At 36.4% G+C, this 15,047-nt stretch overlaps 1 pseudogene; it reads left to right on the top strand.

The window, feature by feature from the left end:
- Positions 1-14,786, top strand: part of LOC134485541 (polyubiquitin-B-like) — a 583,854-nt pseudogene extending 569,068 nt beyond the window's left edge.
- Positions 14,787-15,047: the final 261 nt, after the last annotated feature.

The raw sequence follows: 15,047 nt of genomic DNA, 5'->3' as shown, positions 1-15,047 counted from the left end.
CAAATGTGCAGCAACACAATTGTAAGCAATACCCATTATGGAAAAGTAAAGACAATTCAAAAGGCAAATTAATATATATGATGGACACTTGTGTCAACTTGGATTTAGATGCCTCTAAATCTGGAGGGGTTTGTCTCCTATTGAGAAGGCAAAATGTTCCCCTTCAGAAATTTGAAGTAGATTGAATAATTTTACCCTCTTTGTCCTAGTAAAAAAAAATAAGGCCAGAAAATAATTTACATTGTAAACGTGTATATGTAGGGGGTGTGTCTTTATTAAATTATGTGTGAGTATTTGCATGTCTAGGGTTGCCTGTGGAGGCTAGAAAAGGAAGAGTATTGGGTCCCTGAAACTGAAATTACCAGTGATTATGAGTCATCTTGTTCTTTGAATCTAACATGGGTCTTCTTCAAAAGTAGTACATGTTCTTAACTTCTCCGTCATCTCTCCAGTCTCCTGTAAAAATAAGTTAAAAAAAATGATTTCTGTTCCCTAAAGACAAGGAGGCTGAATGAATATAATGATTCTGAGGTTGTTTTTAAAGATGAAATTCATTATGATAGACAATGGCCATAATATATCTAAAACTAAAAAAAGATAAAGTGCAAACAACAGTGTGCTGTATGAGAGATGTTGCAGGGTAAAAAATGACATGAAACTTTCTAAAGAGGCTTGAGTCTGCTTATAAGGTCGCAGTATTTTGTGTGTACATGTTTGTGTGGGGGTACATATGTCTGCAGGTGCATGTCCACAGGTGTGAATAAGGAGGTCAAAGGTCAATACTGGGTATCATTCTCAGTCACTCTCTACTGTATTGATTTTGTGACATGGTCTCAAGCTGACCATGGAATTACCAATATAGCTAGACTGGGGCTCTGTCAAGCCACAGGGTTTCTTTCTTCTCCATTTCACAGGCACCAGTATGATTAGCTTGGAACAGAGTCCCATGACTTTTTACATGTTCTCTGGAGACTGCACTCAGATCCTCATGCATGTATCAGAAATAATTTAGCAAAGGTGCTACCTCTTTCTGGCAGTGGCCATGTAGCTGCTGCAAGGAATAGCATATGAGTGCTTCAGTGACAGGATTCTACTGTGGCAATTCCATTTAAACCACTTCTCAGTTGACAAGGTTAATTTGGTGGCCTTTATATTTAGTACCAAGTTTGCATGCCCTACAAGCTCTCCATCCCTTCATTGTACTGCATATAGTCATTATCAAAATTGTATCACTTCATCAGTCATGGACAAGGCCATCTGGAGTCACACTGACTTACACTGTGGATGATTCTACATTTTTCTGAAAACTCTTTCAAGGGATAAAATGTTCACTTCTTTTGGTATCTATCAATCCTCCAGATGTTACCATAAATCCTGGGAATTTGAGACTTATACTCATATCTTTAGAGAAGTACCCAGTCGCACTGAGCAAGTCTGTGTCAGTTGTGGAGAGAGGTAGGTCCTGCTTACATAACTGTTTTTAAGAAGATATATCTGATCAGTAGAGACATGGAAAATTCAGAGATTATGTGGGATTGATAGAGACTTGAAAATGGCTCTTAGAATGATTACATCTTACAAAGATCTATATATTAGAAAGATGTCTAGAAGATCTGCTTTGTAAAATCAACTTGTCTGTCTGCAATTAAAAGGGAATTATGATAGGAGATAATAACTAGTATAGTTTACCAACAAATGTTTAATTCGGCCTCTCACCATGCATAACTATGTAACCATGTTTGGTACCAGACCAGTATGTCTTCCTGTTTACAGGACAAGCCTGGCCAGACATCTCTTTTGTCTTGCTGAAATTGTGCTTTTTAATGCAAAATAAGTTTAGGTGGTGATTGATCCAAGGAATGGGAGAAGGAGGAAGGAGGAAGGAGGGATTTGTATAAAGATAGAGCTTTTGAAATGTGGATATTATGATTTCTTTTAATAATGTAAGCAATGATATCACTGCTTGGGTAAGCACAATTGTCATTGTATAAATATAGAAGGCTCAAGTTATTTGTGGCCACTTGCCTGAAAATCAAAAGGTGGTCAGTGTCTTCACCTTTGTTAACTCCCCTTCTCCACCTCAGGACCTAAACATTATAGCTAGAACTGGCATTGGCATCTTCTTGGTTCCTAAATTTTAATTTTTAAAAATTTTTATTAGATATATTTCTTTACTTACATTTCAAACATTATTCCCCTTCCCAGTTTTCTGTATATGAGCCCAATTCCCTCCCATCCCCCTCCCCTATACAGGTATTCCCCCTGTACATCCACTTTTTCCCACCCTCCATATTCCCCTGCACTAGCGTTCCAACCTTGGCAAGACCAGGGGCTTCCCTTCCCCTGGTGACCCAACAAGTCTATTCTCTGCTATATATGTGGTTGGAGCCCTGGATTATTCCATGTATAGTCTTTCGGAACTGGTTTAGGCCCTGGAAGCTCTGTTTGGTTGGCATTGTTGTTTTGATGGGGTTGCATCCTCCTTCAACTGTTTCAATATTTCGTCTAATTCCCTCCAAGGGTGTTGTTCTCAGATCAGTGGTTTGCTGATAGCATTGACTTCTGTATTGGACACGCTCTGGATGTGTCTCTCAGGAGAGATCTATATCCGGTTCCTTTCAAGATGCATTTTATAACTTCATCGATCTAATCTAGTATACATATATACACATACATATACATATATATACACATATATACACATATATACATACACACACATACACGCACACACATATATTCATACACACACACACACATATATTCACACACACACAAATGAGTATTTACAAACAGATACGTAAGGTAGAGTACACTATTCTTTGTATTATTTTATACTATCATATGTATTTATAACTATGCTCACATAAAGAAAAACTATTGTAAGTAACTAAACATCATTTAAAAATGGTAAGAAGTAATACGTATCTATATAAGCAATGGAAATGGAGAAAAGTACACAATTACAGTGTGAAATTATCTCTTTAAATTGTTTTTAATGAGTTTTTAAATAACCATACCACTAACTTTCAATTTAAGTCCCCAGGAATTAAATTCCTAAAGCATATTGTACCATAACTGACATGGATAAATCCTACCTCATAGTAACTAGTACTTTTTTAAATAGTCAAAGACATATTTGTATCCATGAAAATACATTGTTTCAGGTAGCACAATTTAAATTTTCAATCTCCTCCTTCCTCTCCAGCCTGTCAACAGCCTTATTTTCAAATATTTTCCTATTTCCCATCCTTTCCTTTTCACTTCCTCAGTCAGGTTCTTCCAATGAAATTTAGGTCTTATACACAGTATTCCTGCTTGGCATAATCTTCTGTGAATATGTAAGAGATATACTCCTTTCCATGGTCCTTCCTCTTATGTTCATTAATGGACCTGGTGAAATTCAACAAAAACACACTAAGAAGTGAAATAAATGGTATAGTGACTTGTTTTCATATAAATCAAGGATGTAATTACAAAATATTAATTTTAAATTAATAGGCTAAATAGCAGTTTTGTGCTACAACAAACAAAAGCAGTTTTTCAAAAAACAAAACAAAACAAACAAACAAAAAGCAAAAACAGAGTATGTTGCAAAACAAAGCAGGTGAGCCCTAAACTATGACATTTAGGAAGCAGATTTTGTTCTGAAAATATTTCCGCCTATATTAATGGAACCAAGATCATACATGGTTCAGAAGCAAGAAGTATACCTTTTGAGTGTGCACAGTATTGTAATCTGTATTGACAATAAGTCAATATTACTTCCTAAATCCTATTTGAGCCGATACAAAGGTAGGGGAAGAAAAGTATGAAAATGGCGGCCACCACATTCTCAAAGCAGAAAAGGTAAGATATTCCAAAAACAGGTAGAAAACATTTACTGGGAGTCTAATCCTGATGCTGAAACCAAAGAACCGGAAAAGAAAGTTATACACCAACATCTCTGATGACCATAGGTGCACAAGGCTTTAATAAAATACGTGTAAACCAAATGCAGTAACACAAACAGATTTCTCATTAGGTTTAAGGCAACTTCATCCCAGAGATGGAGGAAAGCGTCAATACATGAGAATTAACATAATCTACCACATAAGTACAAGTACCACCATATTGCATACATAAAAGACCTTTGATAAAATACAGCCTCCATTTGTGATGAAAGTCTTACAGAGAATAAGGACACAAGGGATTTATCTCAACTTGATAAAGGCAATATACAGCTAAAGTCATCCAAAAGAGAGAATAATTCAAAGTACTTGTGTTGGAATCAGGACCAAGACAAGGATGTTCACTCTTCTCACTTCTCAACATACTTCTTACAGTGTTAGGTCAAGCAATTGAACAAGTCAAGTTAATGAAGCAAATACAAATGAGAAGGGAAGAAATCAATATATGTTTATTTTCAGGTTTTAAGATTCTATACATAAAAACTAAATCATAAAAAAAACCCTATGGCTGATAAATATGGATAAAAGTTGAAAAACACAGAGTTAAAGCACAGGAATCAGTATCCTTTTTAACATACAAAAGACAAACACAGAAAGCAAGGGGACAATACTATTCTCAAGAAACTAAAACAAAACAAAACAAAAACAAAATACTTGAAATAAATATGACAAAGGAATGTGTGCCATGAAAACTGTAAAACACTAAAGTAATTCACTGAACATATTCCTGCTTAAGAAACAGCTACAGGTGTTTCTTGCCCTCTTGCTAAGAGCAGAAGAATAAATAATACTCTGTTAGTACTCAGTGGCTTCTGGGATTTTCTTAACATTCACATCACCACAGAGAACTACAAACAAATAAGAAACCTCTTAAGTTATTGAGAAGCAAATCCCAACCTTCGTGCATTTTTCATGTAAATAAAATAAACTATTTATCAAGTTTAAAATGGAGATAGGATGTAGTATGCACCCTCCCCCCAACGCCCCCCTCACCCTCCCCGATTACCACAGTCTTGTGTATGTTACTCAGTGTGACAGCTCCAAAGACTATGTGTCCTGAGAGCTATGTGTCCTGAGGACTTGATGCTGTTATGGAGTTCTGCTCTGTTCACTGCCAGCATGTTCCTCATAATCTAAGAATTATGGGAAAACTCTAAGGGGCCTCAAATCACTCACTGGCCAACATATCTGGCATTAACAATTGATTTCTTATACACATTTTTGCCCTCAGCTTCCTGAGGGGATTTATTAAGAATTGCTCTTGAGTAGATACTCATTCTGAGGATTTAAAATAGATATGACTGATTTTTATATAAGTGGTTAGATCTGTGAGTCTTTTAAGAATACTTTTTAAGGATAAATAATGAAATAATTACTCCTGTCTTTGTCTAGAAGAAAACTAAAACAATTACATTGCAATTTAATGATGCTTGAAAGATTTGGCTGGGACATATAAATGATGGAACAAAGAATAAAGCACAAGGGTTAGGGCATCCATCAACTATGTGTATCTGTTAAGGCTTGTGTATTATGGGCTGGAAAACTTTTCCTTCTACCATCAACTCTGTGTGTGTTTGTGTGTGTGTGTGTGTGTGTGTGTGTGTGTGTGTGTGTGTGTGTGTGTGTGTGAGAATTTTCTCTCTTCCCTGGTCTTTCTCACTGACCCCAAGGAGTTAAGAGTTCATAGGTTTTTCGCTGATCAGAGAGAGTGCCAACCCCCCAGTAACTTAAGCTTTGCTCCCTCAGAAACTGTCTGTTGAGTAACATCTCTAGTCGCTGGCTGCCTGTGGCAGCATCCCCATAGGTGTCTGGATCCACCCCAATAAATACCTTTAAGCATTGATTCCCAACGGCTGCCTGCCTCATTTTACCCACCACACATATGCCAACATTGGTCATCAGCAATAGTAGAAAATCGTTTACTTTTAATTTAAAAGGAAATCGAGTTTCAGCTTAATTTTCTGTGTGTTTTCTTGAATATATGTGACTGTGTCCGTGAAGAGACAGACTGCCCAGAAGGGTAGTTAAGAACAGTTGTGAGGCGAGTATTTCTTATTTGTGAAGACTGACAAATAAGGCCTCGCCAATGCCATTCAAATAAAAAAAGAAAAAGAAAAAGAAAAAGAAAAATATAGCTTTCAATTTCTTATCATTTTATACCTCAAGGAAGCTAAACATGACAATGCCTATTACTATTATTATTATTATTATTATTATTATTATCATTATTATTATTATTACTTTGGTTTTCACTGGAGGATCACTAGGGACTATTATGTTATTTAAAATTCTTTACATGGTAGTATAGATGAAGGACTCAGACTAAAATATTTCCTTTGTAATATATATTTCATATGTGGAAATTGTAGAACTGACTTGATAGACTTAATCTTTCTAAAAATATAAAAAAAATCAACTATCCATTAAGAAATAGAACTCACTTAGCTTCTCCATACCTACCTTCATAGCCACAAGAAGCAATTTCATCTCTTGAAAAAAACAGAATCAATTCAAATTCTTTGCGTAGAATTGGGATTCTTACTCACTGATGAATCTGATATTAGGTCTGCATTAAAATAAGATTTAATCATTATGTTAAAATATATTTTCCTTAAATTTTATTAAGGAAATATGGTTTCTATTATTTTCAGGTGCAAATATTTAGGTTCCAAACACTGCACGAATGGCCATATTTAGTACAAAAACTAGTAAAATTGATTTTTTATTTTTCAGCAGTGTTCAGACAAAAATGCGTCTCTATAAACTCACGGTATCATGTTTTAATAAATGTAAACCATTCTGTTACCTTGTCAGACAGTCCCTGGGGTAGGCAAGGGTGGAAGTGGTAAGGAGGATGAAGACCATCTCCTTGCTTAGGAGAACTATGCAGCTCACTATAACAGGAAAAACAGAAAAGAAGTTTCTTGGAATGGTTATTTTTTCTTTCCTAAAAGAACTTTCTATAGAACTTACAACTAATATGATAAAGAAATTTCAAGTTTCTGCCAGCCATTTGATTAAACAAAAACTTACTAATCAATATTAGGAAGTTTGGTTTCCTGTTTCCCATATCCAGAAACTAAGTCAGTATAGCTTGATAATCTCATCTATACACTACATCCATACCCACATGCGTGCACACACACACACACACACACACACACACACACACACACACATACACACACACACAAATATATGCACATTATATAAACATTTTTATATACTATAATGACACTTTATCTTAAACATTAAAGTTTTTCTTTTACGCACAGGTAAAAACAGTCTAACAGCATTATTTTCTACTTGTCATGAAACAAGTGCACTTTCAACTAAAAAACCTGAGCTCAATTTTTGTCAGTAGTAACTGCTTTACAGAACATAATTCCAGTTTCGATAGAATAACAGCTTACCAGCATTTGTAATATCCAAACCAAATTTGCAATCTCACCCAGATGTATAAATGTGCCCGGCACCTGAACCATAAAGAAGTCCATTAATAATGGATGAGTATATTAAAGAAATTGGTCATTGCTGTCGATAATACTATTAGGTTAAGCATGATGTGTGCTTTTATAGAACTTTTTCTGCTACAAACAACACTGTTAGTAAAGCAAGACCCAAATCTATCACTTTAGCTAATTCCAAACAAAGCTATTCTGTGTACACTGCAGTAGCACAGAGTTTAAAAAACTACTCACTGCCTCTTTTTCACACATATTGAAACACCCCAATGCTCTATGAAAAACAGCAAAGTTATTGCACCACCAGAAATACACAGTACAATAACTAACTTCATTTCAGTAGAGCATGAGACTTAATCTCAGGGTCAAGGGCACCAATTATAAAAGGAATTAAACACTCTAACTAGTCCAAATAAAAGACACACAATCCAGGTACTTTATTTACAAGTCATAAGCCTAATTGGGCAGGTTTACAGCTATACTAACCTATTTCCATGCCATAATGTCCCTTCTTACTTGCTGTTTTTCCAGGCTATATGCTCAGGGTCCATCTCCTCACATGGTGGCTTCCTCCTCCCTTGGTCTCCTCTCTTGTTCCCCCTTCTCCTCCCTCGTGACACCCTCCACTCCATCCTCAAGTCCCACCATTCTTCTTCTATTGCCTAATCACAGACTCTATCCACTTTTGATGAGTTAAACTAAGAAGCAAAGTTTACAAAGCATCACTTGGGGTACTTGAGGATCTGCTCCTCAGGGCTTCCAGATCTTGGGAGCCAGTATGTAGGAAGCATTTAAATACTAGAAGCACCATGCCAACCCCACCAATAACTTTTCCTTATCTGACCAATAACCATCAACATCTTTACCTAATACACAGCCCATACAGATATTTTCAGATCCTAGCACCCATAGCTATGGCTTCTGGTAAAATGTAAGGATGTGTCACATTCTTATAAACTCAAGACAAACTGAGCAGATTATCCAGTGTTTTCACAACAGTCCACTATTTATTCTGCAAGAATTTAAGAGTCATCAATAACAAACCAACAGAAAATGCCACTAAGCAAAGACAACAGCCATGATATATTATATTCCAAAGTTACAACCATGAATTAAGCTTTAAAAGGAAGTTATTACATAACCGTTATATTTTAAAGACTTTTAAAATAAGACTCTCACTTGGAAATAATGCAAAGTTCATCTTTGACTACTGAGTGTGGGCCATGCACCCCCACTGCCATGGCCTGAGAGGCAACACCAGAGTGTTCCTCTTCACTGGGCTAGCTGACCTGCTCCACAGTGCAGCAGAGTGCATGGGTCTCTCCACAAGCAGAGTGAGCTACTCTATGTGAGATTCGTGGAAATACAAGGATACACAGTCCTCTCTGGAGGGCAAACTAGACAAGCACATGGAGAAAGAATGTGGAGGAATAGTTGGAGAAATCAGAGACCAGGACACAAAATTTTGAAAGAGTAATCACTGAGACTCAATCTGTGACTAATAGAATTTAAATAGTTGCTCTTGTAGAATGAAAAGTAAAGTTGCTAACAGGGTAGAAAACATCTGCATCCTCGGAATCCAGGAGGGGTTTGTAAAAGGCCCCAAACATGTGCAGAGATTAAATAGCTCTAAACAGAATCATCAAAGAGATGATTCAGGAAACAGCACACAAAGGAAGTCACAGATGGATCAAATGCTCTGGTTACATTGACCTAATTTCTTAATATAAGGAACAAGAAATCAGTTTCCAAAAAACATGAAAGATGCTTCATCTAACAATACAAGTCAATATTAGACCTAATTTTTATAGAGCTAATGTGTAGAAGTCAAAGATACTAACTTCTAAAATGACTCTTAGTACATTTAATTTTTGTGCAATGTCTAATAATGACTCAGAGAATGTGATATTGGAAAAAAGTAGAAGAAAGGCATTGGAAAAGCAGTTTTAGGCACAGGTTTGGTTGTAAATTTAGTAAAAGACAATCTAGTCCTATATCTAGCAAATACTTTTACAGGCTCCAAATGGGTCAAAGACCTTAAGATACAAAAATGAATGTCATAAAGTTAAAACAAGAATATAGTATCAAAGTATTATGACCACTTTTTTAAAGGAAAGGAATATTTCATTTTGTGGAACTTAAACATTTCCTCTAATATTTGACTTCTGGTGGCCCATCCAAAAGAAATGAAAAAGATATGAATTATAAAAGGATGTCAAATATTTTAAAAATCCAGTGGTTAATAAGATGCAGCTAATTAAGTAAGCAAAGAAAATATTCTGCTGCAAAACCATGTTTGGCCAGCCAGTGATGGAAAGCAAGACAAAAGAAGATTAGTTTCCTGCAATTTTCAAAGAACAAGCATCTACCCAGGTCAAAATCTAGATGCAGACTACTAAAACAAGCAGCTGACTTGGCGTCTACCCACCAGACTGAGCAACAAAGGAACTAGAAACACCACCAAACATGCACAACAGTTTTTTTTCCCTCATTTTGACAGATGTTCACTAAGTATTTTCTTAGTGTTCAGCATGGGACACGTACTGTGTACTTCCTTCAGTTACACATCCCTTGCTTTCTAGAACTTAAATTTCTATCTATTTAATAATATGAAGAAGGAAATTCAGAAAGAAAAAGCAATATGGTACACAAGTATGCTGAAGAAACTGACCACAAGCAATGAAACAAAGACTCAACAAGCTCAAGAAGTTATCCCAAGATCTACTGACACAAATCACTAATCTCAAAATTTTCTGAAAACATTTAACAGCTAATGAGAGCCCTAGAAAACTTGAAAAACTGAAACACATATAAATTTTAAATGTGTGTCTACAATCACCCTTCCCAGTGCACCATGTAAGCAGATGATGGCAACTAAGAAAGACTAATTCCTGAAAAGAAATCTAGATGGCCAGATTCTGTTTTGCCTCAACAGGGTCGTTTCTAAAATAACCATTGTTTTTTTAAATCTGACAAAACAGGAAACAGAAGTAACTGGGATAAAACCAAAATCTAGATCCTTTCTACTGTGCTATATGTCTTTCTTCTCGTTAATGTGTTCCTAAAACTATGATTTTTTTTTAATATTTGTGGTTTTAGAATTTATTCTACAAGGAAACCAATAGGAAAGACTTGCCAATTTCTTTGGAACGGTAATGCAAGGTAGTAAAACAAATGAAGATCTTATGATTGTAAAGAGACTAATTTTCCAAGACGGTTATGGAAATATGTTTTCTAAGAAACCAACTCACTCAAATGAGGCATTTAGACTCTGGTTACAATAGTGGTTGTGTCCTTCCTTGAGTCGGGGTTCCCTGCTCTGTAGCCTTCCCTTGAAAGTTCTGTTCTCTTGGTGTCATCTCCTGAAAGCCGAGGTTAGGTACCATGGTGTCTGCTTTTAAGTTCTAAAAAATACTGAAGAACATAAACTTCAGTGTCTGCACGCTGACATAAGCCAAATCGCTAATAGCTCATCTAGTTAATATGAAAAAATCATGCTTTCACTCCCAACCTAAGTTGGGATTGAGTTCCAGGTGAACATCATCCTCCAGTTCCAGAAATCAAAACTATACACTGGTCAGTCCTCAGCTTTAGATTTTGTTTGGATTCATGTTGTCACTTGTGGAAGTTTGGACCTGGTTCTTCCTCCCAGCCCCATGCTCCCAGAAATAAGACGGAGACTCAAAATATATTAACAAATACCTTGGCCATAGAGCTAGACTCTTCTCTTACAAATTCTAACCCACTTACTCAAATCTACATTCCACCATGTGGCTCATTACCTGTGCCCAGGAACCACGGGTCTGTCTGGTCACATTTTCCAGGGCAAGTCTCTCCGACCTGGCTCTATCCCAAAATGCTTTCTGCCTTCCGGACGTCCCACCTTCTATTCTATCCTTTCCTATAGGCCATAATTTTTTTTAACTGAAAGGTGATATATCCATACAAATGCACAAGATACTCTCTCTACAGTCGCTAGCATTCTTAAAGCCTTCAAAGAGCTAATTATTCCAATTCTACTTTTACTTCTAATGCATCAACACCAACACCAACATTCAGAGGCCATCCATGGGAGGACTATTGCTTTAAAGAACTTATGTGCACCTGCTTTTCCTTTCAGTTTATTCTGGTAATAATGCCACTCCAGCAGGGTGTTAGCATCAGGATGAAAAGGTGTTCTATGTAGACCAGGCTGGCCAGGAATTCATAGAGGTTCACCTGCTAGGATTAAAAGCTTGCTCCACAAACATGGCTCTGATGAACTGACTCAATCTAACAGCAGCAGAGTCAGTTTTCTGTAGCCTTTGATTTCTTACAATGAAAAACAGGCAACTCGGATACCAGGTTCAGATTGTAGGAGAAGAAAATGAGACAAAAAAACTACAATCAGACTTTTGTAATTCTGGTATAAGTAGGTATAAATAGATTTAGAGAGCAGGGGGCTCAGAACAAAGAGACATATAACACACAAGCTCTCCTGCCTCACTATATAAGTCAGACAAAAGAACAATAGACCAGAAGGTAAGTGTCCCTAGCCTAAAATCAATTCCTTTACATTCAAAAAAATCCCTTTCAGAGCTGAGTCAAAACTACCTAGGTATAGGTACTATACCTAGGTATAGGTATAGTTACTTCCCAACTAAAGCCTTGTTGGGAATCTAGAATTTTCTAGTATTTTCACATAAGGGAAAAACTGACATTCAAACGAAACTGCAAATGTAGCTATCATGTCCAGAAAGAACTAAAGAAAAATGCTAAATAAATGCTTCTAATACGAGTAAGTAGTACACACATAAACCTGAAATTTCATTTGCAAAACAGACTGCCCAGTTGACTCAACTCAATGATACAGAATTATCCAAAACCCAGAAGTTAGTATGTTTACCTACATTAAGGGAGGAGAGTTATTTGAACAGAAGAGAAAGTCTGAAGACACAGTATAGCAGAAAATTTCCCTTAATGAGCAATAAAAAAATATAGAAAATATCCAGAAACTCTCATCTTTGTGAGATAACAGAGTCATCAATTTAACATACTCTCCTCTGTATATTTCAACATACACTAATGCGGTAGGATTCTAATTTCTCAATACCTGTGATAAGAAGGGGTAGCCAATTTGAACAAATGAATAAATTTAATTGAGAAAAAACAAAATACTTTCGATAGAATATATTGTTATCATTTCAGACACACACACACACAGACACACAGACACACACACACACACACTCTCTCTTATGTATCAATTTTTTTTAAGCAAACAAGAATATAGATCTTTAAGATCTGTTATACTTCTTACACCCAGGAGACAAAGAAGAAAACAGTATCAACATGCCTTCCAGAGCTCTGATGTCTGGGTGCCGTCAATACTGACATATTGCCTAAACGGAAAAAAAGAGCATTCAAACTCAAACTAATTCTTCTCATTAAAAACATATTTAGTCAATTTTAAAAAATCACATTTAAGAATAATGTTAACATAATGTAAAATATATTATGGACTGTACACCACCTTAATAGATGAATTTCCATTTCTTCAGTTTTCTGATAGAATGTTAAATCATTTCTAAAAATAGCATAGCATTATTTCCTATTCTACATTCTAACCTTCTTCCTTTAAGATTATAACTTTATAAGATAAATCTTATTATACAATTTAGTTATGTGTAGTTTCACCTATTTAGCTTTGATAAACTCCATTCTGCACAACTCTACAAATTTTATTTAATGAAACAATTACAATGGCTACTACTACCCAATGTTGTTGATAAGTAATAAAACACAAGAGGATTACAAGGAGTTAGATTAATTCTCACAACACTATAGGGAAAAATTACTATCACCCACAACTTTTATATTAGTAATATAAGTTCAACAGCTGGTGAGTGCCCAAATTGGAATTTATTTCCAGTCAGTCTGATTTCCAAGCTCTTAAATTATCATACTTGCTGGTATTGAAATCTCTTTGTAATAAAGTACCCACCACAACCATCAAAATAGAGCACACAAAACTAAAACCGTTCCACTTAGTGAGATTTAATGGGAGAACAAGACAAGGGAAAGGGGCGAGAGAAAAAGAGAAAAGAATGAAGAGAAGAGAGAGCATGAGGGCAGAAGAAGTCTGCCTTTCATTTGGAATATGACATAACTACTCCCACGTGGAGTTGGGATTTGGACCAAAGGAATACTGGGAAAGTAGGGCTGTTGCCATGTCAACAGTTACCAAATAGTGTTGCTGCTCAAGGCAATTCCTGATACCAACAATACTGCTGTTATAATTCGACATATTTCAAAAAGAAGTTCACAAAAAACCAAAGTCTATATACACAGGGAATTGTTCTTTCATTATTAGCTGTTACTAGTTCTGCCCCATGACAATTATATTTATGGAGATGAAAGTAAATATTATCTCATAAGGAAAATTACTGACTTACAATAACCAGAGATTGTTAATAAGGATTATTATAACCCAACTATTAGGATAAGACTACTTTATAATAATATTACTTCTAATAATCCCCCTGGTGTTCCAAAATATGATGTTACAGTTCCTAAAACTGCCACCCATTTCTACGTGTCTCAAGCTCTGGCCGAATCTTTCGTGCACTGTGACAGCCAATTCTGTGAAAAACTGACTCATAAGAGGCCAGTGAAAGAAGAACACAGACTGGAAACAATTAAAAAAAAGTCTATTCAGTCCCAAATCAAAGTACACCTGCCTGTTAAGACAGAGCATGCAGTGAAGATCCAGGTAAATATATTTAAAATGCAAATCATACCAGCCCTCAACAAACACCGAGAAGTCAACAAAATGATCTAAGTATTAAAAAGAAAAAACAAAACAAACAAACAAAAAAACCCAAAAGCCCCAAACCACTCTTTCTCTTCAACAAGGAGGCCAAGTAGCAGATGCCAACATGCAGATCTTCATGAAGACCCTAATGGGCAAGACCATTACTCTTGAGATTGAGCCCAGTGACACCATCAATAATGATCCAAGACAAGGAAGGCATCCCACCGACCAGCAGGGTGGATATTCGCTGGCAAACATTTGGAGGATGGCCATACCCTGTCCAACTACAACATCCAGAAAGAGTCCACCTTCCACCTGGTGCTGCGACTGCACGGTGGCATCATCGAGTCATCCCTTTGTCACCTTGTCCAGAATTACAATTGTGACAAGATGGTCTGCCACAAGTGCGACTCATGCCTGCACACAGTGTAGTCAACTGCTACAAGAAGTTCGGCCACTCCAACAACCTGAGCCCCAAAGAAGAAGGTCAAATAAGGCTGGGGCCATACCTGGCCTGTGACCCTGTGACCAAATAAAATCCATTGACTTGGGCAAAGAAAAAAAAAAGAGAGAGAGAGAGAGAATGACAAAGAAAAATATCAAGCTGGGCACAGGACTTAAACCCTAGCATTCAGAGACAGAGGGCAGGCACATCTCTGTAAGTCTGAAAGCAGCCTTGTCTACAAAGTGAGTTCCAGGACAGCCAGGGCTATACAGAAAACCCTGACTCAAAAACAAAACAAAATTCTGACAATTAGCTTTCCTGTGTAAAACCATTATGACTCTTTAGCATATCCAACAAAAATTCATGTATTGGTGGCAAGAAAAACACTGTTAACG

This window comes from Rattus norvegicus, chromosome 2 (genome assembly GCF_036323735.1).
Source record: "Rattus norvegicus strain BN/NHsdMcwi chromosome 2, GRCr8, whole genome shotgun sequence".
Lineage (NCBI taxonomy): Eukaryota > Metazoa > Chordata > Mammalia > Rodentia > Muridae > Rattus > Rattus norvegicus.
This window is presented reverse-complemented; position numbering and strand designations above follow the sequence as displayed.